The following is a 26,260-nucleotide window of genomic DNA, read 5'->3' on the forward strand; positions in this document are numbered from 1 at the left end:
TAAGTAAACACTCCCTATAGGCTGCCTCTAACATCTGTTTTGGCAATTGCTTCTACCTCTCAAACTTGACTCTGAGGCTACTGTGGTTCTCCAGGCATCCCAGTGCAGGAGGAGTCAGCTGGAAAGAACAACATGCTTGCACACATGGCTCAAAGTGTCTACCTACAGGGGAAGGCTCCTCTTCCAGGCTTAGCCAAGGGTCAGACTGAAAGGTAAGCCTCTGCCTGAGTGCACACAGAAGAGGTCCTTTGGAATCTGCAGCACACTTGGGAGCTCCGGCCTTACCAAGCCCTGATTTATCTGTTTCAGAAGGAAAACACTCAGGGAGGGACTGAGAATTTTTCATTTACCCAGGACACTGAGCACCTGCCAAAAGGATGAGCCCAACCACCTGGAGAGCAATTGGGATATGTCTCTACTACACAGCCTGCCCCTGACTCTTTCCAAACTTGAGGTGACCATTGTCCAGGCTAGGCAGACAATGAGCTGGAGACCCCCTTTCCCCACCAGGAGGTAAAATCCTTGGTGGTCACCATTATGGAGCCTCAAAGCAGAGCTGCTGAGGTGTCACCTGCTAAATTTCCAGCCGGACAGAGAAGCTTTCTACTGCTTTAAATAACTATTGAGTAACATTCCTAGAAAACCTCATTCATGCCCTCTAGCCAGTGTTTCAGCTTCCCAAAGGTCTCCAAAGCTCAGGAGGATTGAGTTGTTGACTTTGGGAGGCAGGAATGTAAATTCAAATGCCAAAAGCAATCATCTGCTTTCTTCTCTGGTGGGGATGCTTGATAAAATGATTCAGTCCTGGAAATAAAAACAAAACGCAGCCACCTGACGCTGGCACCTCATCCCAAACATTCCACCCTGTGAAACGAGCTAAAAAGGGAGCCAGTGTTGGGCCTTGAAGAGGTCCATGCTTCCCCTCTCACCCCCCTCACCCCCCAGCAGCAAACAAAGAACAAAATAATCGAGCACCCCACCAGAGCCAAATTAAACAAGGCCAGCCCGTGAGCCGGTTCAGGCTCTAAATGCAGGCCAGCTGTAAAGCTCGGTTTCCACCAAGGTAGCTTTCAGTGGCAAAAATGCAAAGCACAGACAAAAGCAAACCCTATGATCCTGAAGCAAGGAAAATTCCAACAGCAAACAGTCAATATTTACCTAGAAAACCCTCACCAAAATCCTGAAGGGAGTGGAGGCAAGTATACATATGTATGAGGAGAATGTATACAGCAACTTCCTCAGGCATGACACTCTAAAGGTACACTTCCACTTGAATCCCAAGCCACTACTTTTCAAAGGGGGCAATATTTTCTCTATTTTAAAGTTGGGGAAACTAATGCTTAAAGAGATTAAGTTACTCAATGTTACTTGGCAGAGCTGGGAATGTAGGACGTCAGACTCTAAAGCTCAAACTTGCAGCCGGCTACCGTTAAATATTATGAAGAATAAGCATAAAAGTATTGTTATCACTTAATTTTTTTTTTTTTTTACTGGCTCAAAGAAGCCTAATTAATGAACTCAGAATTCTGCTGGTATCAGGGCTCACCTCAGTGAAAACTGTTAAATGAGACTTTCTGTTTCTCCCACTTCCACCCACACCCAATGCTTCTTTTCCTGAACTGAGACCTTCCTGCCATAGAGGAGAGTAGAGGAAATGGAAAACATAAATGGCAAATGAATCTAAGATCTTCTTAGGAGCATATACATTGTCTTAATTCTATAAAACTCTCTTCGTAACAACAAAGGAATCAATTTCTAATAGTGGATTTGAAGGTCTTGAGCCAGGTGGGTAAAGGGACAGTTTTGGCCAAGGGGTTCTCATGGGATTCCTCACTTAGCAGCTTGCTCCACCCTAACACAAAGTTAACCTCGCTGATGTCCAATCAGTGAGTGAGAAAACAGTGTCCAAATTTTAATTTTTTTTTCTTTATATTAGTGGTTTCCAGCGAATGCCAACAATGACTAGGAAGACAAGAGATGTAAAATGTCCAGATACCAGAGCAAATTCTATGAGTAACTTAAGTACACAAAAGGAACTGGATAAGTGCAGCAGCAGCTTGGATCATCTATGAAAAGACCTTGCAATGCAGTTAACTCTTAAGTTTGACATGAGCCAGCAGGTGATATGGCTGCCTCCAATGGCCCATGGAAGCTTAGGCTGCACTCATTAAACAGGGCACCCAAGAGGAGGGGCCCCAATGGCCCGTCCCTCTGCTCTGCTTGAGCAGAGCAGATTTCTGGACCCAATCGTGGGCCCCACACCTTACGAGGACCACCAGAAAATGTGGGGGCTGGGAACCAAGATGTGACTGAGTGGGTGCACTTGATAGCAACTTCATGCTTCAGAAGGGCTTCCAGGAGGAAAAGCATTGATATTAGAGTCCCGACAGGCACTCTAGAATCTAGAAGGCAGGACCAAGGCCAGAGAATAGAAATGATAATAGCATTTTCATCTGTTTCTCAGAACAGTATCTAAGCAGAATGGACTGTTGCTTTAGCCCTGCCTCTCCCCTACGCTCAGGCTCAGACATGCAAATGGAGATATGACAGAGGTAGCTGGATACACAGAGGCCACTCAAATGTAAAATATCTAAAACAAAACTCTTGGGCCTACACTCTCTAGCACCCCACACCCTGCTCAGACAGTGTCCATCTCAGTAAAGAGTACCACCATCCACCTGGTTTTCTGACATCTCCATTCGGCGATGTTGCCAGCTCTCCCTTCAGCACACAGAATGTGCCAGAATCCCATCACCATACCCATATTCTCACCTCCTCCACCAGTGCTCGAACCCCACCCCACCCCATCCCACCCACCATTATTCCTCACCACTTGGCCTCCCTGCTGTAGCCGATTCTCTCCACCCAGAGGCCTCAGGAGCCTTCAGGAAAAGAGTCAGATCATGTCACCCCCTGCGCCCCCACCCAATGCTCCACAGAATAAAACTCAAGGATGCAGAGGGCCTTACGGGCAGCCTCTCCTCCACTCACTTCCCACCACTCTCAGCCCCCACCAGGCCCCTTGGGTCTCCTTGTAGTTCCGTGACCAGGACAACCTCGCTTCCATCTCAGGCCCTTTGCATTGATCCCGGCCCCTCCCCGGGCATCCTCCCGTTCTCACTGCTTTGGGGACCTCCTCCAGCTCACAGAGGCCTCCCTGGCCGAGGATCTGAGAGCAACCCCCACCCACCATCTCTGGCTCCCTACATGCCCCTTTTGCTGCCTTTCTCTGACTTACTGTACAAATGCACCTGTGATCCTAAATGAGATGGCCTGCCTCCTCCTGCTAGCAAATGAGCTATGTGACACACACTTTGTTTTCTTTACAACAGAGCCCAGGGCAGTGTTTGCACACAGTGTAACAGTATAGGAGTACCAGCAATTGTAATAGGAACAATTCTGAGCACTCTGATATATGCACTTCAGAAAACATTGGAGTTACTATTCACATAGATTCATATAGTTAAACAATTTAAATCTACTGATTCATTTAATCCTCCTAAGCCTCAGAAGTATCTCCATTTTACAGAAGATGAAACTGAAGCTCCAGAAAGTTAAGTAACTTATAGATACTTAATAAGCATTTGGGGAACGAATGAGTAAACTAATAAGCTATCCATCATTGGAAGTGTTTAAGCAGAAGCTGGATGACTCTTTGTTAGGCTTATTGTGAAGAGATTAAAACAGCAGATAGAATTTTCATGAGAGCTCCTGGCCTGTCCGTGAACCTGGATCCAAGAACTGCAGGATTCCATTCTACAATGTAGAAATTCTCAGTCCCAGTGATTCTTCCCAGTCACAGCCCAGCGGCGGCCCAGAGCACGTGGGAACACGAGCCGAGTGTTGGTGGAGTGCCACTTACGGGGTTTGGCACCGTTACCCCAGAAATCAACCCCGCCCTCCCTGGGGTGAGCCGGCCTTGGCAGCTTCCAGAGGCTGCTGCCCCTGGGTGTTATTTTCACCCCACCCAGGTGGCCAGATCATCTCTCGGGACAATGGAGCAGCTGCCCCAGATCCAGTGTCAGGGTGTGACAGGCAGGAGGAAGGCAGGCAGCTGAGCGTCAGGCCGGGGGTGGGGCTGTAGCTTCAGAAGCCACCTGTGACTCACGACGACCTCCCTCTCCACTGCACGCCCATCACGTGGAGCAACGTGACCGGGGAGCCTGGGGGTGTGACTCCCCCCCTCCCCCCGCTGCCTGATGCACCAAAAGGTGAACCATGGGATGGTGTGAGCCCTGCGCTCTTGGTGAGGATGCACTGCTGAAAATAACACAAAACCTGGTTCGCACTGGCCCCAGCAGATAGCGGTACACATAAATGAAGCGCTGACGTGTGCGGCTTCATCTGGAAGCCAGTGGGGTCGCCCTGATGGAATTTCTCTCCTCCATTCCTTGGAAGTGACTCTATTCTCAGGTTCCACATGGCTGCAGATGTTACCACCGTGCCAGTCCCGACGAGGCCCTTCATTCTGGTCCACTGGGAAAGACAGAGTCCCTTTCCCTGAGAAATCAGACAAGACAAAACAAAACGGCTCTCTTCGATCCTGAAGCACCTAATGCCCACCCCTGACGCGGCCTAGGGGTGGGGGGGACAGTATGTACCCACTGGCTTGATCTAGGACACAGCTGCACACCCTGGGGCTGCACAGATTTCTCCGTGAGAAATACCCGAGAGCAAACTGAGAGTCCTGTTCTCAACAAAAGGGAATAGACGCTGAGTAACAGAAACAAGTGTCAGCCACTAAATGTACTCTTCTATGTCCATCTTTCTCTTTCGCAGGGCAAATTTCGAGACCTAGCGCAGACTTACAAATGGCTTGAAGCTTCAGAGGAGAAAAATACTCTATTACGCAAATTCTTTCTCCTGCATTTACATTTTTCATCACTCCTTTGAGTATAGGATATTTCTAGAAAATTACCCAGAATCTAAAGCAAATATATTTATGGAACATCCCTTTGCGTTCTCGGGAAAGTAGGCGTGCCACAGAAGAGAGGGGTGCAAGCTGGTCTGGGGTGTTCTCTCTACCAGTGCTCTTTGGTCTGGTCTGGTGGATGGACCTCCCTTAGGAGGTGAAGCAGTTCCCGACTGTTCATTTATGCTGCTCTCAGATCAAGGTGGGATAATAGAAAATGTAGAACATGAAGGAAGACTAAAGGGCAAAAATCCCAGAAGAGTAGGGGGGCAGTGAAGAAAGAATTCAGAGTCTGACATCTTAGAAGATGGATATGCTAGTTTGCAAATCTAAATTTCCTAAATAGTCTTCTGGCAATGGGAGGTATTACTGACTTTGCTATCTTTTCCTCTGGTCCTCCCTTCCCCCAAGCCCCCAAAGATAGACCCCTAATTCTTTAAATCTGGTGATGGAGGACACACCCCTGACTGTGAAGCAGGCTGTGTAAGAGCAGTTGTGTAAGGGATATGGTGTCATGCTTCTTTCTTCATTTTAAATGTATTTTTAATTGTGAAATATATATATATATATATATATATATATATATATATATATACAAAAAAGCAATACATTGCCAAGTATATTTAAAAAAGTAATTAGCGTGCACAGGTAGTTCAGTGGTTAGATTGCTCTGCCTTCCATGTGGGAGACTCGGGTTCAATTCCCAGACCACACACCAAAAAAAAAAAAAAAGTAATTATAGAACAGATTGTAAAGTTTGGTATAGGTCACAGTTTCATGATTTTTCGTTTTTTTCTTCTATCTGCTCCAAGACACTGGGTGCCATGTTTCTTACGTGAATGCAATTTGGTATTGGTTTTGCTTTACTTTTTATTATTGAAATATTTAAATACATGTCAAAGTAGAGGAGTCTAATGAATCTCCATTTCCCTATGACCCAGCTTCAACAGCTGTCAACTCAAGGAGAGAATGATTAAAAGTGGCCACCATAACATAACCCGCAAAAAATCACCTGAAGTCTTAAAAAACGCAAATTCTAGGACTCCAGCTTGGAATCTCATAGCACCTTCCCCGTAGGTTCTCCTGAAGGATTCTCATAAACAGTGAAGTATGGAGGTCCACCTAGGCTTGAGGCGCAGCTTCCATTTACTAGCTGGGTGTGCCAGTTTGAAAGGATTATATACCCTAGAAAAGCCATGTTTTAATCCTGATCCAGCTTGTGGAGGCAGCCATTTTTTTTTATCCCTATCCAGCACTGTTGGTTGGAAATTGATTAGATTATCTCCATGGAGATGTGACAGACTCAATTGTGGGTATGAATCTTTAATTAGAGGGAGTTATGACTCCACTCATTACAGGTGGGGTGTGATTAATTTACTGGAATCCTTTAAAAGAGGAAGCATTTTGGAGAGAGAGACAGAGCCATGAGATCCAAGAAAGCCAAGAGCCCATACAGCCAGTGACCTTTGGAGATGAAGAAGGTAAACGCCCCCAGGAGAGCTTCATGAAACAGGAAGCCTGGAGAGAAAGCTAACAGACATCCTCATGTTTGCCATGTGTCTTTCCAGTTGAAAGAGAAACACTGAACTTCATCAGCTTTTCTTGAATGACGGTAACCTCTTGTTGGTGCCTTAATTTGGACATTTTCATGGCCTTAGAAATGTAACTTGCAAATTAATAAATTTCCCCTTTTAAAAGATGTTCTGTTTCTGGTATAGCACATTCTGGCAGCTAGAAAACCAGAACACTGAGTAATGTGAACATGTTTCTTATGCTTTCTCAGCTGATGTTTCCATCTGAATATGGTCTTAATAAGGCTGTTGTGAGGAATAAACAAGGTGACAAAATAGAAGTGCCGGATACAGCAATTGCCCATCAAACATCCAATGCTATTACTAACCCATTTAACTTATGTTTGGTTCCCAAGCCCATAGGAAAATGAACACTATTTTGCAGTGCTTTCCAGAAGGTACTTCCAAAATCTAAAAGCATGAGCCCTTCTGTGTCTTGGTGGCAGGGTGGAATCTTATGTGTTTGCATTTAGGGCCATTGATTCTAAGGGCCACATGAGTAAAAAAAAATAAGTTTGGGGGTTGTTTTTATAACTAAAAAAAAGTAAAATAAATTGTTAAACATCTATCTAAATTGAGAATAAGCAATGCTAAATTTTCAACATTAGAAACATTAGAAAACTAGGAAAAGAAGGAAACTTCTTCAACGTGATAAAGGGTATCTATGAAAAACCCACTGCTAACTTCATCCTCAATGGTGGAAGACTGAAAGCTTGCCCTCTGTTCTGGTTTGCTAGCTGCCAGAATGTAATATACCAGAAACAGAATCTTTTAAAGAGGGGAATTTAATAAGTTGCTAGTCCACAGTTCTAAGGCCGAGAAAATGTCCCAATTAAGACAAGTCTATAGAAATGTCCAATCAAAGGCATCCAGGGAAAGATACCTTGGTTCAAGAAGGCCGATGAAGTTCAGGGTCTCTCTCTCAAGTGGAAGGGCACATGGTGAACACAGCCAGGGCTTCTCTCTCAGCTGGAAGGGCACATGGTGAACACAGTATCATCTGCTAGCTTTTTCTCCTGGTTTCCGGTTTCATGAAGCTCCCTGGGAGGTGTTTTCCTTCTTCATTTTCAAAGGTCGCTGGCTGGTGGACTCTCTGCCTTGTGGTGCTGCAGCATTCTCTGCTCTCTCTGAACCTCCCATTCTCCAAAATGTTTCCTCTTTTATAGGACTTCAGAAATTCATCAAGACCCACCCAAATGGGTGGAGACATGTTGTCACCTAATCCAGTTTAACAACCACTCATGATTAAATGACATCTCTAGGGAGATGATCTGATTACAGTTTCAAACATACAGTATTGAATAGGGATTATTCTGCCTTTATGAAATAGGATTTAGATTAAACCATGGCTTTTCTAGGGGACATACATCCTTTCAAACCAGCACACCCTCTAAGATCAAGAACAAGACAAGGATATCCAGTATCACCACTGTTATTCAATATTGTACTGGAAGCTCTAGTCAGAGCAATTAGGCAAGAAAAAGAAATAAAGGGCATCCAAATTAGAAAGGAAGAAATAAAACTTTCCCTATTTGCAGATGACATGATCCTAAGTACAGAAAATCTGGAAAAAATCCACAACAGAGCTAGCAGAGCTAATAAATGAATTCAGCAAAGTGGTGGGGTAAAAGATCAATGCCCAAAAAATCTATAGTGTCTCTATACACTAGTAACGAACAATCAGAAGAAATAAAGAATATTCCATTTACAACAGCAACTAAAAGAATCAAATATCTAGGAATAAATCTAAACCAGGACGTAAAGGACTTGTACACAGAAAACTACAAAACACTAGTAAAAGAAATCGAAGAAGATCTAAATAAATGGAAAGACATTATGCTGGTTTGAAAGGATGTATGCCTCCTAGAAAAGTCATGTTTTAATCTAAATTCCATATCACAAAGGCAGAATAATCCCTATTCAATACTGTATGTTTGAAACTGTAATCAGATCATCTCCCTGGAGATGTGATTTAACCAAGAATGGTTGTTAAACTGGATTAGGTGATGACATGTCTCCACCCACTTGGGTGTTCTTGATAAATTTCTGGAATCCTAGAAAAGAGGAAACATTTTGGAGATTGAGTGATTCAGAGATAGCAGAGCAGAATGACATAGCCACGAGAAGCAGAGTCCACCAGCCAGCGACCTTTGGAGATGAAGAAGGAAAATACCTCCTGGGGAGCTTCATAAAGCAGGAAGCCAGGAGAAGAAGCTGGCAGATGATGCCGTGTTCGCCATGTGCCCTTCTAGCTGAGAGAGAAACCCTGACTGTGTTCATCATTTGCCTTCTCACTTGAGAGAGAAACGCCGAACTTCACTGGCCTTCTTGAACCAAGGTATCTTGCCCTGGATGCCCTTGATTGGACATTTCTATAGACTCGTTTTAATTGGGACATTTCCTCGGCCTTAGAATTATAAACTAGAAACTTATTAAATTCCCCTTTTTAAAAGCCATTCTGTTTCTGGTAAATTTGCATTCTGGCAGCTAGCAAACTATAATAGACATTCTGCGTTTTGGGGCTGGAAGGCTAAATATTGTTAATATGTCCGTTCTATCTAAGTGATTAATTTTTCAATGCAATCCCAATCAAAATTCCAAAAACTTCTTTGCAGAAATGGAAAAGCCAGTTATCAAGTTTATGTGGAAGAGTAAGGGGCCCCAAATAGCCAAAGCTGTCTTGAAAAAGAAGAACAAAGTTGGAGGACTTACATTTCCTCATCTTAAAACTTATTACAAACCCATGGTAATTAAAACAGTTTGGGGAGGGAGATAAGGAGGTTTGGGCTTTCTCTCTCTTTTATTATTATTTTTCAGTAATGAAGATATTAAAAAATTGATTTTGTGGATGAATGCAAAACTATGTGATGATACTATGAGCCACTGACTGTATACTTTGGATGAATTGTATAGTGTTTGAATATGTCTCAATAAAATTGCATTAAAAAACACAGCATAGTACTGGCACAAGGACAGACAAATAGATCAATGGAATACAGCTGAGTTCAGAAATCAACCCCCATATTTATGACCAAATGATTTTTGACAACGCTGTTATGTCTACTTAATAGGGAAAGAAAAGTCTCTTTGTCAAACAGTGTGAGGAAAACTGGATCTCACTGTGCAATAGAAAGGAGGATCCCTAACATACACCACATATAAAAAATCATCCCAAGATAGATCAATGACCTAAATATAAGAGGTAGAACTCCTAGATGAAAACACAGAAAAGCATCTTCAGGACCTTGTGGTAGGCAATGATTTCTTAAACTTTCTTCATACAAATGTACAAGCAATACAAGGAAAAAAAATAGACTAATGGGACCCCATCACCCAAAAACTTGTGTGCCTCAAAGGACTTAATCATGAATGTAAAATGATAACCTATACAATGGGAGATAATATTTGGAAACAACATATCCAACAAAGGACTAATATCCAGAATATATAAAGAAATCCTTCAATTCGACAACAAAAAGACAAACAACTTAATTTAAAAATGGACAAATGAACAAATGTTTCTCTGAAGAAGATACGCAAATGGCCAAAAAGCACATAAACAGATGCTCAACATTATTAAAGCCATTAGGGACATGCAAATCAATAACATGTCACACTCGCTAGGAATGGTTACTATTAAAAAAATGGAAAATTACAAGTGTTTGAGAGGATATGGAGAAATAGGAACACTCATCCACTGCTGGTGGTAATGTAAAATGGTGCAGTGACAGTGGAATGCAGTTTGGTGGTTCCTCAGAAAGTTAAGGGTAGAATTACTATATGACCAGGCAATTCCACTTCTAGATACACACCCAAAAGAACTGAAAGCAGGGAGTCAAATAGACATCTGCATAATGATATTCAGAGCAATATTTGTTCACAATTGCCAAAAGATGGACGCAACCCACGGGTCAAACAACTTATGAATGGATAAACAAAATAAGGTGTGAACATACAATGGAATGTCATAAAAAAAAATGACATTCTGACATGTGACAATATGGGTGAAACTTGAAGACGTCATGTTGAGTGAAATAAGCAAAACACAAAAGCACATATATTATGATCTCACCGATATAATTTAAATAATTAGAATAAGCAAACTCATAGAGTCAGAATCTAGAATATAGGTACCTGGGGATGAGGCAGGAGTAGGGAATAGAGAGTTAAGGTTAAAATGGACAGAGTTTCTATTTGGGATGATGGAAAAGCTTTGGTAATGGATGGTGGTGATGGTAGCACAACATTGTGAATGCCACTAACAGCACTAAATGATATATTTGAATGTGGTTAAAAGGGGCAATGTTAGGTTGTACTAGAATACAGATTTTTTAAAAATCCATGGAACTGCACACACAGACATTGAATCCCAATATAAAGTATGAACTATAGTTAATAATACAATCACAAACAAATGATTTCATTAATTCTAACAAATAAACTACACCAATGCAAGGTATAGGATAGTGCATGGAAATCCTGTATTTTATGTATAATTATTCTGCAAACCCATAACTTCTCTAATTAAAAAAATAAAGAAATGGAACCCCAAAGAATAAAAATGAATGCTGTATTCCGTTTTACAGAAAGAAAAAGAATACATTGTGCTATAATGATATTAAATCTATTATATATTAAATAATAATATAAATAAGATATTTAATAATTCAAGTTCATCTTGATAATCCTAAATTAAATTTCATCTAATATTTTCTATTTAAAAAGTCAAGGATGCATTTTAGAATAATCTCCTTTTTTTTGGCTTTAGAAGGGATTAATTTCAGGTTTCTAGAAAATTCGGTGATAACAATTGTTCCTTCCCCTGATGAGTCAGTACTGACAGACCGCAGTCCTGCTATTCTACAATCTACAGTCCTGTAACTGAGCTGCTGAGGTTTGTTTAAAAGGCAGGTATTGATCCTCATCCAATTCGAGTATTATAAAGGAGTTTCGTGAGATCTTATTTCGGCTTTGCACGTGGTGTTTTAACGTTTTTCCAAGCCCACAAACATAGTCACTAAGCCCAGAATCAGAATTGATTTTCTGCTCGAAGCAGGAAACATTTGCTACTTCTGTCCCTCTTCCTACCAGACACATGCTCATGATAAACAGACTGCATTTGCTGCTTTCTACATGACGATAGATTACAGAAAAGGTTCAGTCTCTACAGAATCATGGGGAGGTAATTTAAGGTTAACTTATTTTTTTTTTTTTTGCCAATCCATAAGCAAAACAAAAATCACAAAAAAAGACCTTAACAAAATTCTAATTCATGCTATGATCAAGAAGGGGTAGGAGGATGGAGTAGGAAAGAGAAAGATAATGAGGGTGGGGGTGCTACTGAAGAATTAAAGATAATACCAGAGAGTCAGAGGGCTAGAAAGATGAAAAACACAAAAAAACAGAGATCCAAAGCAAAAAAGGAAGGAGGGAGGGAAGGAAGGAAGACGGGACATGAAGAAATAGTCATAAACTCTCCCCATTCATACCACGACATTATGTTCTTATGGCCTCTTAGGATTTCAGAACAGGCTTTTTTCCTTCAGAACAGGAACATTTATATTTTTAGATAAAATATGTCCGACATTTGCTTCAAAATAATCCAAGGGGAAGGAGGGAGGTGCTGTGAATAGGGATGAAACAAGATTAGCTTTGAGTTGAGAGTTGCTGAGCTGAACAATGGATACATAAGACTTCATTATATTTTTCTCTTTTATGTATGCTTGAAATCTTCTATAATACAAGTTTAAAATGTTTTGAACATCTACAACTATACCAAACTTGGGAGAGCTCACATGTTGATCTCATCCCCCATGCAGATATGGTATTCCACCTGGATTCTCTCAGCCTTTATTAGAGATAGACTCGGAAATTCAAGGAGGATGATTGTGAAATCATTTTACTATTAGAGGTCAAGTAAATGTTTGCCAAATGAATGGATACAGATCTTCTCCTGGTAATAATGCTTTCCCATTCCATCTCCCTTTATAACCCTGGACCTTCGTTAAGAAAGCCAGTGGCTGGGCAGGGTTAGTCTGCAGACTCATAATAAAGCCTGCCTTGCCCAGACAAGGCTTAAATCCACAATTCCATCCCTGGCCTTGTCCGCTTAAGGCTCAAACTGGCAGAGCCAACCAATCAGTCACAAACCTTATTCCATTTTTCACCATACATAGAACTTAACAGTGTTTGTATACAATAAGTACATAATAATCACTCACTGAGGAAGACAGGGGACATAGTTTTCCCACATGTAGATATGAAAACTGAGACTTAGATATAACCAAGCTTATAACATGGCATCATTTAAATTCATTTTTCAAAGTATAGGAGTTAACACAATTTATCAGTAGTGGTTTGAATTCCTCTGATGAAACCTTTCTCTAAAACACAGAGCACTGCAGAAAACACGAAGACCAGAGCCAAGCAAGTAGATAAAAGATTTAAGCTTCTATGGGGACAAGCGAGGGCATACATTGGCCTTAGGAGGAAGCAGCAGTCATTGCGATTTTAGCTTTTATAACCTTTTAGGGAAATGAGTGTTGGAAGTTAAGGGAGAACTGTTACAACATGTCCTTTAAAACTGGGAGGGAGGAAACAAAAGAAGGAAAAAGGTTGTCCCTATAAAGTTAAATTTTAAAAAACACATAAAAAGAGGATGTAATTAGTTGGTGAACGTTACTCAAGAGACTGTAATTATATGTCTAAAGAATTTGGGAACACCCATATAACCCCATTCAAGGTGACCTTGGTCACCTGCAGAGAGGCAGAAATAATATTTTACTATAATTTAGTATGTTGAAACTCTTTGGAGAAACTCCAAGTGAAGAGAATGGTGGAAGGATGGTCAAGGGCGCAGAACAGGAAGCTCACAAAGCCCCTCCAAATATTGTCCCAGGGCAGGGTTGCCCTGACTACAGACCAATCACAGATTACAAAATGATCACGCAGCATCATTTGAGTCTGGTTTCCCATGTGAGTCTGCCAGTAAGGGGAGAAGACCTTTATTATGCTGCTGTCCACACTCTCATCCATGTATCCATCCATCATCTGTACCACTTAGAATTAGAAAACTTTACATAGGACCAGTTTCTGTGACCCAAGAAATAGATCCACTCTTTGTGTGCTGAAAATAGTATGATTTTTAAGCCTTTCAAAGCTGATAATCTATCCTGAGCCTTGGTGAGCCACCAAAGGATAGTGTCACCACATGAGAGAGGGTGCTTGGTAGCTGGTCTTTAGGTTATTTACCAATCTTGCTGAGGACCTTCCTTAAATTCTTTGTCCCTATGTTTGGTAGGCATTTGTCATTCTTTTTGCCAATCCAGCCTGGATATACCTAGCTTCCATAGTGGAAAAAAGGGCTCATGATGGGGGTTGTGCCAATTTGAAATTATTATGTACCCCATAAAGCTATGTTTTAATCCTGATCCAATCTGGTGGAGCCAGACTTATTGTTGAGGGTGGGAAACTTTGATTGGATTGTTTCCATGGAGATGTGACACATTCAGTTGTGGATGTGGCCTTTTGAGTAAATGAAGATGTTATTCCAGTCATTCAAGGTTGGTCTTGATTAGTTTACTGGAGTCCTTTAAAAGGAGAGACATTTTGGAGAAACCTCAGACGCAGATGCTTGGAGAACAGTTGCTTCAAAGATGATGAGACACAGATGTTTGGAGTGTTGAAAGAGATAGCAGATGTCTAGAGATGGGTAAAGCCCAGCAGATGTCGCAATGAGTCTTCCCATGAGATGCTAAATAAGCCAGAACTCAGAGTTGTGTCCTGGAGGAGCTAAGCGAAGGCCCACAAATACTTTAAGAGGAAACCACTGGCATCAGAAGCTGGAAGCAACAGAACTAGGAATAAGGACCAGCTGATGCCAGCCACATGCCTTCCCATGTGACAGACATCAGCTTTTCTTTGGAGATAAAGTATCTTCTCTGAATGCCTCAGTTTGGACATTTCTATTGGCCTTAGAACTGTAAACTTACAATTATCAAATTCCCTTTTAAAGAGCATTTCATTTTCTGGTATATTGTATTCTGGCAGCTTTAGCAAACCAAACAGGGGTATTTTCCTGAAGACTCATTTTCCCAGCCATCCTTGTAGCTAGGAAATGGATCTGCAACTCTACCAATTGGATGGTCTGTATATGACTCAGTTTCCACTGCAAAGAAGCAGAAGCAAAGCAGAGTCCATTCAGGTGGGAGTGGCCATGGCTATTTGTGGCCACAAGGGAGGTAACTGAAGACAAATGAATGTAGAAAGAAAGAGCCTGGAGACAAGGGTACCACAGATAGGCAGAAACACAGGCCCACTCCTGGACTTCCTGTTCTGACATGAATATTATTATGGTATAAGCTAGTGTGAGTTAGTATCCCAAATAGGAGATTCTATTTGATGTAATTGTACCATGGCCCTGTCCAGAATTAAGTTGAGTCTGCTAGTTTAGTGGTTGGTCTATAGGCAACTCAGAACCAATGGAGCTTTGTGTGTGTGACACAAATTGGTTCTTATTGCTATTTGAGAAAACAATTTTCTTAAAATAGATAACTCAGAACAGACTTTGACACCCTGAAGTCAAGCACTGAGAACCTTCTGCTTTGAAAATGAAGCACTGTCAAGCATTAGAAGTTCATGCAGGGTAAGAAGGGTCAAAGAGCCTAGTCCAGAGGGGCCAAGAGGAGCTGAGAGAAGGGTCAAGAGGGGCTGATAGAGGCCAAGGGGGGCTGGGGAGAGCCAAAGTCAGCAGGCCACAGGATTTGGCTGCTGTTAAATTCTGGGGGACAAGAAGATTCAACTCACCAGAGCTCATATCCGGGACTGGCCTATCCTCTGAGGCTGTGGTGCCAATCTGCAGAGCTGGGCGCTCCTCTGCCTCTCTGCAGGGTGCTGAATGCCTATCCACAGCTGTGCACTTGGCACTTGGTCAGTGAGTATATTTAAGGTGAGGTCTCTCTGGGAAAGGTAGGGGGTTGTGCTGGGGGCATGGCTGCTAGAAATTGCTGCTGCCAGTTTGCTTCTTGCCAGGATAATTTTTTTTTTAACCACTATTTTCCAGCTATTACAAGCCCCAATCTCTGCATTTTCTCTTTAGGCTGAAATAATGCTACTTTTGAAAGGAGTACATTGCCTGCTGGAGGCCCCAGGAATCAAGCCCCAGTGATGTGGACAGTGTATCACATGCTGGCTTTCCCCTTTTCCCCTAAAAGGAGTGGCCAGCATGAACAGATGGGGCCACTGTACCATGGACCAAAGCCCCCTTCTAAGGGACTCCCCATCACCCCAATGGCAACTTCATCATAGCTCCCTGAGCTGACAACACTTTGAGTCAGAAGCAGCCTCTGCTTCAATCTTCCCCCTTTCCCTGGGAGCTGCCTGCCTCGCTTGTGTCCACCCGACAGCTCCATCCTGATTTCTGCATCTCATATATCCCTAAACACCAATCCCAGAGACCTTCTGACACCTGAGGCATCCTCATGTTCTTTGGCTGACCACTTCTGGCCCTCTGTCCTTAACTCATTGCTTCTCTCAGTGCCAGTGCACATCACTGAGGCAGGAAGCTGCAGGCCAAATGTCGTTCTCCTCCTGTAAGGGGGGCTACTTATCTTTGAAAAAGGGCTAAGAGGGGATTATTTTATTTACCAGAACCACTCTTGGGGTAAATTGTATTCATAGTTGGCAGGAGACCTTGGTAAGTGCCTTGGATAGCAGTGAGACCTCGAAGGGACACAGTAGAAGCCATCTGTCATACTTTTTTGGTGGTCCAGTATCTGAACTACCCATGTTTGGGGACTCCCTGGCTAATGAATCTTGGAGGCATCTGCCTCCCCCTCTGCCCCATGCGCCCTTTCCCAGCCCCTTTGAGGCTAGAATATGGGCATGCAGCCTTGGCTCAGCCACTTTGATGGAACCACTCCCTTACCCTGCCCAACTCCCTGCCAGCTTCTTCCCACCATCAGCTCTTCATTCAGAGCAGAACCTGCTGATGGTGGTGAGGCTGTCATGCCAGCTTTCAGGGGAGCCAAGGCAGCTAGCCCCTCAGAATCCAGGATTGGCAATGCAAGGCAAAGCCCTTCCATAGGTGGGCCCTAAACTTTTGTAGCTCCCAAGTCTTTCTGGTGGATCTGAAGCATCAGCAGTGCCCTACAAAATATGTCCACTATGAGCCACTGCAGAAGCTAGCCCCTGGACTATGGGCCGTGGCCCTTCTTTTCATGAGTTAGCAGTAAGGTAGGAAACTGGTCTTTTGTGTCCTGAGCAGATCCCTAGGCCACCTCTGATTCCAGCCCCAGCCATGGTGGACAGTCCACCCAAGATGATGGTGTCCCAATGCTTTATTGCCTTGGGGACATTCCTGAGACCACGGATGTGCACTCAGCCACACCTAAGCTCACAGCCCTTAAGTTCAGAGGAGTTAACACACCTGGGACAACCTTCATCCAATGTGGGACAGCAGTAGTGGATAATGACTCCAGGCTCTCATCTGAGGGACACTTTTTTTTTATTGTGTAATATGACATATAAACAAAGCAAAGAAATAAGGAAGCAATAGTTTTCAAAGCACTCTTCAACAAGTGGTTACAGGACAGATCCCAGAGTTTGTCACGGGCTACCATACCATCATCTCAGATTTTTCCTTCTAGCTGCTCAGAATATAGGAGGCTAGAGGGCTGAAATATTTTTCTATCATCACAATCGATTTTTTTCCTTCTTTTCTTTTTGTGAAAAATAACATATATACTAAAAAGCTATAAATTTCAAAGCACAGCACCACAATTAGCTGTAGAACATATTTCAGACTTTGACATGGGTTACAATTTCACAATTTCAGGTTTTTACTTCTAGCTGCTCTAAAATACTAGAGACTAAAACAGATATCAATTTAATGATTCAGCATTCATATTCATTTATTAAATTCTATCTTCTCTGTATAACTGCATCATCACCTTTGATCTTTCCATACTTCTCTTTAAGGGTGTTTGGGCTATGGCAATTTAAAATTTTTGATACTGGAAGGGTCTGTCTCTAATATGGGGTAGGGAGATGGAACTATCTGATGTTCTGGAGAGGTTGAGCTAGGTTTCAGGACTTATCTGGACCAGGGACCCATCTGGAGGTTGTAGATTTCTGGAAAGTTACTCTAGGGCCTGGAACCCTTGTGCAATCTTATATATTGCCCTAGGTGTTCTTTAAGATTGGCTGGAATGGTCCTGGTTGGGGGTTGGCAGGCTATGATAGGTAGCAAGGTCTACCTGAAGCTGCATAAGAGCAACTTCCAGAGTAGCCTCTCGACACTATTTGAACTCTCTCTGCCAGTGACACTTTATTAATTACTCTTCTTTTCCCCCTTTTGGTCAGGATGGAATTGTTGATCCCATGGTTCCAGGTCTGGATTCATTCCTGGGTGTCACCTCCCACATTGCCAGGGAGACTTTCACCCCTGGATGTCATGCCCCATGTAGGGGGGAGGGCAAATGATTTCACTTGCAGAGTTGGGCTTAGAGAGACTGAGGCCACATCTGAGCAACAACAGAGGTCCTCCCGAAGTAATTCTCAGGCATGCCTATAGGTAATCTAAGCTTCTCTGCTATCTATATAAGCTTCACAAGAGTAAGCTTCATGATCGAGGGCATGGCCTATTGATTTAGGTGTCCCTAATATTTGACACAGTATCAGGGGATTCCCTCATGGTAAGGTTTAATAGTTCCATATTCTTTCTCCCCCACCTCAGGGGACTTTGCCAATATTTTGAGTATCTGGTTAATATACTCTAGGATGTTTCCGAGCATTACAATAATCTCTACAGGATTAAAGGACCTCTTTCTTATTCTGTGTAGTCCTGTGTTTCAATTGTTCAAATGAGCTATACAGATAGGTTGAATTAGATTATGCACTACAGAAAATTTCAGTTCCAGATCAAATAAACCTTTCTTCCATTGATCTCAAAGAGTATGTGTGGTTCTAAGATATAGACACTGTCTTCCTTACCCCTATGTTCTGAATTACTTTAACCCAACCTGTTGGGCTTCATTCTTATCTCTAAATATCAGGTTATATATATAAAATAGCCTCTCAGAATCCAGAAATAATAATCACCAGTCGGACTTAATGTGTCTGCTCTAAAAGCTTACAATCTAGGCCCCTGTTTTCTTTCTTTCTTTCTTTCTTTTTTTTTGCATGGCAGGCACCAGGAAGCGAACCTGGGTCTCTGACATGGAAGGCGAGAACTCTACCTGCTGAGCCACACTGGCCCACACCCCGTTTTCTTATAAGCATTTTCTAAAGGTGACCATACCATTGTTATTCTTTTGTTTCTGGCTTATTTTGTCTCACCAAATGTCCCACATGTTCATTCACATCATTGCATGGCTCACGACTTTGTTCCTTTGTGTGGCAGCACAACCTTCGTTCATAAGTACACACCATCGTTCACCATTTTACTTCTCCATCAGTACATCCTTCAGCCACCTGCATTCATCAGGCATCACATAGAGGGCCCAAATCCACAGTCCATCAACATTCTCAATTTTAGATAATTTCATCATTCCCAAGAGACAGAAAACCAGTAAACTCACCCTCACCAAATAGGAAATCTAAACCTCCTCTTAACTATTGTGAGGGGCGCTTTTGAGACAAACAGAATACCACTGCTGATTGCCCCAGGACTCAAGCCCCCTGCCAGCCCAGGGATGGGGATAGCACGCCGCACGCTGGCTTTCCTCCTTTCCCCCAATCACTCACTCCCACTTCCTGGATTTATTTGTACCCAGATCCTTGTCTCTCTTGTCCAGGGACCCCCAATTAAGAGAAGTGGTACCTGGTTTTTATTGTCATAAACACAAAATCAATTCATTAGAGAAACACAGTTCAAAGTGCACCATACTGGACACATGAATTGTCTAAAAAACAGCTCCGCAGAATGCCTGGATGACTCTAGGTCCTACAAGCCACTTTAGGCAGGAGGTGGCAACTAAGGCACGTGTCCTGATGGGAGCCCAGAGGAAGCATCAGCCACACAGACACCGGTAGCCACTTCCTCGGCCTCCCCACGCCATTTGATGGCATCCTGCCTCCGAGCTGGACTGCTTGTGTGAGGCAGCTGCCAGGTTCCAGTCTCCTCGGGAGTTGGCAGATTCCTGTCTCCTTCAATGACCTGTTCTTCATGTTTTCTCTCCTCTCTTAGCGATTGCCATCATTGTTCACCCAGATTTGGGAGCCAGAGCCCTGAGCCACACTGGATAGACTTGGCACTTTCCTTCATCCTTAATAGCCAACTGGCCAACGAGCAGTGCAGGAACCTGCATCCTCAGAGTGGGCCCCTGTCTTGCCTTCCAAACTCAGAAATGCCCCCTCCCTGTCATCTCCTCTTGCCTCCCCAAGCCGATCTAGAATTGATTTCCATTAAAACTGAAGCACAAACATGGGAAAGCACAAGTTGAAGAAAGCGCGTGCCCGAGGCCAGCACCAGACATCAGCAGAGCAGAGCGATGTCCCGGCCAGGCAGTGTGGCTGAGGCGGTCCGTGGGACCGAGGTTTGGGAGCTCTCCCTCCTCCAAAAGCCTTCTTTCTACCCAGGAAATGAGGGCAGGTGGCCAGCACCCAGTCCCAGCAACCAGCCAGGAGCGAGTCCCTGCTAGAGCTCCAAGTCCACTTGGACATGGCCTCTGGGACCCGGGACCGAGGGGAAGCAGGTGGACATAGCCAGAACCATAGGTGGGCAAGGGTCTTTCACCCTGGTCCCCAGGTTGCTACCGGGCAGCTGTTTTCTAAGCTCCGCACCTGCATTCGGCTTGTCTGGAGGATGCAGATATTTTGCCTGTGAGTATTCACAACCACAACTTGACACTCCATCTTGTATTTATAGGCTAATTGTATTTGCTTTCAAATTACTTTCCTAGATGTCATTTGACCCTTCCATTCCTCTGCAACCCCACTGTTCCCCATGGCAAGTCACCACTAACAGTACAATACTCCCTTCCCTAAAATTCTTCCCCTCTCATCCACCTAACCTGATCCTACCACCCCTTCAAGGCCTAGCTCAAGTGCCACCTCCTCCTTGACGCCTTCCTTGAATATTCCTTTCCACCTGGATTATGCTCTTTGAAGTCTCAAGTGCTGACTGTAACTCTGTGTCCCCTGGGTGAGCCAGCCATTGTTTCCTGAATGTTACTATTATCTATGGCATTAAATTCCACCTGCCCCCTCCCCAGCACATGGGTTCACAATGGATTGACAGATCCAGAGTCTACATTCTAAAACAGACACCTTCACTATTGTTCTAGCGCTAAGGCTATTGTATTTCAGTACTGAAGCCATCAAGACTGACCAAGGTCAGAAAGTTATGATAACACAGCATGCTGGTGAGGTTGTGGCATCCAGCAGGGCTGATGAGAGCATGTACACATTACAACCTCTATGGAGGGCAATTTGACAATATTTATCAAGAAGAAACTGCATATACTCTTTGACACAACAATTTCAGTCCCAGGAATTCATTTCACAGATAAATTGACAAATATGCACAAAAAAATTTGTGTGATGGTTTGGGACTGCATGTACCCAGAAAATCATATTCTGAAAGCTAATCCATTCCTGTGGGTGTGAACCTATGGGAAATACTGGACCTTTTGATTAGGTTACTTCAGTTAAGGCATGGCCCAGGGTGGATCTTAATTCTGTTACTGGAGTCCTTTATAAACGGACTGAGAGGGAGAACGAGAGAGCGCACACAGACCTGGAAGAGAAGGGAGAGACCTGCTGCCAGGTGCCCTGACATGGACAGAGGAGTCCAGGATTGCTGTCCGTGGGTCTTCAGGAAGTACGCATCGTCTTGATAAATGCCTAGATTTGGACAATTTCATGGCTTCAAAACAATAAGCTTGTATGTTAATTAATTCCTATAGTTAAAGCCAACACATTGTACGATAGCCGCTTTTGTCAGCAGAGCAAACTCAATAGCATGTACAACTATATTCATTGCAACAGTTTATAGCAAAGGATTGGAAACAATTCATGCAAAGCATACCTCCATCAATAGAGGTCTGGGTAAGTACTTTATGGAGTATCTATATAATGGAGAACTATACAAACGTGAAACAGAATGAGGCAGGCATCTCCTTATGTCTTAGTGGGAAATGGCTGCTAGGTAAAATCGTCAAAGGGAAGGGGCAAGTTGCAGAAAAGTATGTATAAGATGCTGCCATGTGTATGGAGCTTTAAAAAAAAAAGCTTCTAAATGCACAGAATACCTTTGAAATGATATGTGGGAACTGTTGCCTCTTGGTAGAGGAACTGGGGAACTGGCGTCCAGGATAGAAGAATGTCTTACTTTTTACCACACTTACTTTCTATACTTTTTGAACATTTTAGTGCACATGTATTACACAGTCAATGGCATATCTGTTTAAGAAAAATACAAAAACATTATTCTAGGGACAGCAGTTGACCTATGAACTTCTGGCATATTCAGCTACCTGTTTTTGTGTACATTACTTACTCTGAGCTCCCAGTGTCTCATTTGCAAAAAGGTGCAATGATATTTCACCTACTTCTGGAAAGCGGGTGGCTGGAAGGAAGGCCTTTTAGCTTCCTTCCAGCGGTAAGATCTGTGACCCCATGGATGTAGTACATTTAAGGGCTGTGTCTTAGAAAAGGGGCCCCAGGACTACCCTTTGCAGGAGGCCTCTCAGAGAAGAGCTTGCAGCGTTCAGAAGACCACATGTTGGACAAAGCTGCGAAAGTTGTAGATCCAGATCCCCCCCAATGCCTGCCATTTTTTTCCTCCCCAGACACAAGGACCTATTGTCCTTGGGCTCCCACCCATCTAAACCTGCTCCAAGAAAACGATCTATTATCAATCTCTTATACCTTGTTGCATGGGGGATGGGGGGGAGTGATCTCCCCAAGGGGGCCTTATCTCTCGCTATGAAACAAGGGCTTTGCTTTGATAAAGGAGTGTCACACCTAGATAGGCGGGGAAGAGGAGGGAGAATTCTGTCTATTCTCCTGAAATAACAGCAAGGCTCCAGTGGGGGCAAACTAAAACATTAGCCTGGTGCTCTGCGGGACTCTGCAGCGGCAAGGGAAAAGGGGTGTGTGGCTCAGCCTTTCCACTATCAGGCAACAGCTCAACACCAATTCCGACTCCTGGGCTGTCACCCAGCACTTTCTTATTATGGATGTGCTGCTAACACATACCAACACCGATTAGATAGACACGGGCTGGCGGGTTCTGATTAAATGGCATTCCTCACTTTCCCGAATGCCTTTTCATCCACTAACTGGCTCCCCACTTCTGAGCCTCCATCAGCCCCACCCTCACGTCCTTCCTTCCATCTCTACCTCCTGAAAGGTAGAGAGTGGTAGACTCAGGACGGGAAAGCCTTCCGCCCCCAGTCTTGTTTATTCCCACCAGCCCGGGCAGAGTCATCAGCTCCTTTTCCTTCCACTGTGGAGTCTCTGCTCCTACAAGGCCAGGAACGAGCGCACCATGAGTGTCCTTTGTACACAAGGCACCTGCTCCCCTTCCTCTTTTCTGAAGGAAAGGGGCATATTTTGGGAGGTGGGGAGTTCCCCATGGGCAGGGAGACCCTGGGCAAGTGAGACAGAAAATCCATAGGAACTGCCTGAGGGCAAGGCTGGTCCCCACGCACCTGTCATGCTGAGGTGTGAAGTGTGGATTTGACTTAATAAAGTCTAAAATCCTCTGTGGGGGAGGATGTAACCGAGGACCATGCCAGGACCAAATTGCATCCTACTTGTGTCTCTGCTTTCCCTTTAGGAAATCAGAAAGCAGGGGCTTTGGGGAAGGGGATGCCCCCTGCATCTCTGGGCTCAGCCCTCTGGTGGGCTGCCTGCTCAGATTCCCAGCAGGTCCTTCGTGACCTGGTCATGCAGTAATAACTCCAGAGGAGGCCTCGGGTTCTCAGTACCCCCAGGGAAAGTTATTATCTTGGCCTAACCCTGGATGGTCCCAGCTCAACCATGGATCCATTCATTTCACTGCACCATAATGAGTGCCACAAGCCCAGGTCTAAGCTGAGACAGTTAAGGCCCAATCACCTCAAAGAGCCTACCATTTGGTTGGAGAGCTAGGGCCTACATTCCTAAAAGGGTGCAGTAATAATAGGAGTGGGCACGCGACTAAGAAGCATGGGATGGGTTGGTCTGGCTTTCGGTGGAACAGAGCGGGGCATCTAGGAAGACGGGCAAATCCAAGCACCCTGATGCCCACAGCAGACCTGAGCCTGTGGAAGAAGCCAACTTGCTGCACTATTTGAGCCCCACCACTTCACCCACCGAGCCAGTGTTTCACACTGCATCCCCATCCATGTTCTATTCTAGCCTGAATCTCAGTGCCAGGGCTTTAGAAAGCATCTCAATAAATCTCCCATGTGATATTTAAAAATCTACCCTCAGTTTGAATCCTTCTAGTGATAATCGCCCATGCCACAGAGCACCTACTGTGCACCAGCCGAGGTGCTCAGGGATTTACACAGTAACCTTAGGAGGCACTGTGATTCCCACTTACAGACAAAGTGAAGCCCCGGGTTGGCCATACGGCTGGGATTCGGACCCAGGCAGGGTCAGGCTTCAGCTGGCCCCCTCTACACTGCACAGCTTCTCCTGCTCAAAGCTGCCATTTTCAGAGAGTTTGAAAGGTTCTTCCCTTAGGACTGTCACAAAGATAGCCATAGTTGATACCGCAGATCTTATGTTTATGGAAGGAGGCCTTTTTCTAGCTTTTGAATGTCTTGCAATGTTATTTTACTTTTATGGCTTTAAAATGCAATCAAATGCATTAAAACAAAAACATGTCCTATATGGGGGAAAATCTTTCTCCTCCTACGGACTTGAGCTCAGTCTTCCTATAGTCTCCCCACACATCCTCTAGAATGATAGAGAACAAAGTAGTTCCTCTTTAACAGAGAGATTTGAAAAGTCTGTTTCCCTCCCCATCGACTCCCATAAGCCTCTTGTCTATGCCAATATTTCCAGTTCTTTCAACTCCTTTTCATATGACATGATTTTGAGTTCTTATACCACCCTGTTAATTAAGTCCCTGCCCTTGAAAAAAATGTACAGTCCCATGGAAGAATTAAGATTAAGAAACTAAAAAAAAAAAAAAAAAAAGAACCAAACTAAGCAAGACTATAATTAAGTATTGAATTTTGTGGTTCAGTCTATAAAGGCTATGAAAGTTGGGAAGAAAAGGAGAAGACAGATGAGGCTTAAAGCATTGGGGAATTCCCCACCTCCTCCAAGGAGGTTCACGGGGCTTACCTTCCCAGCCCATCTTTCTACTCTTAAGTGGGTGAGGTAGGGAGGGCACACCTTGCAATCAGTCTGGGGACCTGGCTGCACCGATACCCCGACCCCACCTTACCCCCGCTTCCATTTTGATTTCCTTTGATTCTTCTATCCTTAGGGATGAAGGTGATCTATTTTTAGTGGAGAGTCTGGTGTAAGTGAGGAGTTGCTATAGCGACAGCTGGTGGTTACAAACCAAATCCTGCTACAGTTCCCAGTCATAAATAAATCCCATCCACCGAGCTGAGAAGGAATAATGCAGCCTTAGAACACGTAGCTTCCTCCTGAGCCGGCCCCCTTGCAGTGCTGTCTTAATAGTGTGCAATTAACAGGCTGAAACTGAGTCCTCAAGTGGCCCAGGCACCACCCTTCTGAGAAACCTGGGTAGACCTCAACAAGAATTGATGCTAAACGTCCATTACCAGGTGAGAAAAAGCATTTGCATTTGTCAAGAGCAAGATGATGGGTCAGAAGGCTCTGGGTTAGCAACCTGGGGCGGGGTACCGAGATGGGGTATCTGCTTACAGAATAGCCAGGGACACAGAAACACAGACACACAGACACACACATAGTTAATACTGCAAAACCTACTAAAGTTGAACATAAAAAATGTACCCTGACAAACAGCAATTCCACTCTAGTATACATTCAACAGAAAAGCATGCAAACGTACAAGACTGTTTGTAGCAGCGCTCTTTGTCACAGTTCCAAACTAGAAGCTGCCCTAATGTCCATCAAAACTGGATGGCTCTATGAGTTGTAGGACATTCAGATAATGGAATGTTATACAACAATGAAAGTGAATGAGTTTCAGCTGCAAGCAACACGTGGCTGTATCTCACAATGTTAAAGCAGAAGAAGCCAGACATACAATAAATATTGTATGGATCCATCCCATAAAGATTAAAACCAGACAATGCTAATCTTGGGGAGATAGTGACAGGCAGGAGGCATGGGGAGGCTTCTGGGGTGCTAGTGATGTCTGTTTCTTGAGCTGCATAACAAAACATGAGTAGTTTCAGTTGGTGCAAATTCGTCTATGATTTGTATACTTTTTCAGGTATGCTTACGTGTCAGTAAAATTTACATGAAAAAGCTGTTAAAAGTTAACAATGCAGTGTTAGGAAAGAATCACAATGGTGGTGCACAAAGCTGTTTAGTGCTGGAGGAGTGTGACAGCAGTTCATGGTGGACTGGGGCCTCCTAGCAGGCGGCCGGACTGCAGCCCCACTACGGCTGTGATAAGTCCAGACCCGGTCATCAGGATGGGGTGCAAGCCCAGATGACCACCACCAGGCATGGGATCCCTGCTATGGAGAACTACACACTTGAGAAGGGAGACCCCCACAAGGGCTACCGAAGAGAAGGAAATTGCTCTCCAGGCTCAGGGCCTGCCGGTAGCAGCTCATCTGTCTTTGGGATCAGGTGGGCTTCACTCCTCAGGGTCACTAGTTCTAGGAGGTGG

General features: G+C 43.9%; 1 protein-coding gene across 11 annotated transcripts in view; it reads right to left on the reverse strand.

Moving 5' to 3' along the window:
* PRKAG2 (protein kinase AMP-activated non-catalytic subunit gamma 2) overlaps positions 1–26,260 on the reverse strand; it is a 614,065-nt gene that overhangs the window by 220,316 nt on the left and 367,489 nt on the right. The gene's annotated exons all lie outside the window — the stretch shown is intronic.

This window comes from Tamandua tetradactyla, chromosome 1 (genome assembly GCF_023851605.1).
Source record: "Tamandua tetradactyla isolate mTamTet1 chromosome 1, mTamTet1.pri, whole genome shotgun sequence".
In the NCBI taxonomy this organism is placed as follows: Eukaryota; Metazoa; Chordata; class Mammalia; order Pilosa; family Myrmecophagidae; genus Tamandua; species Tamandua tetradactyla.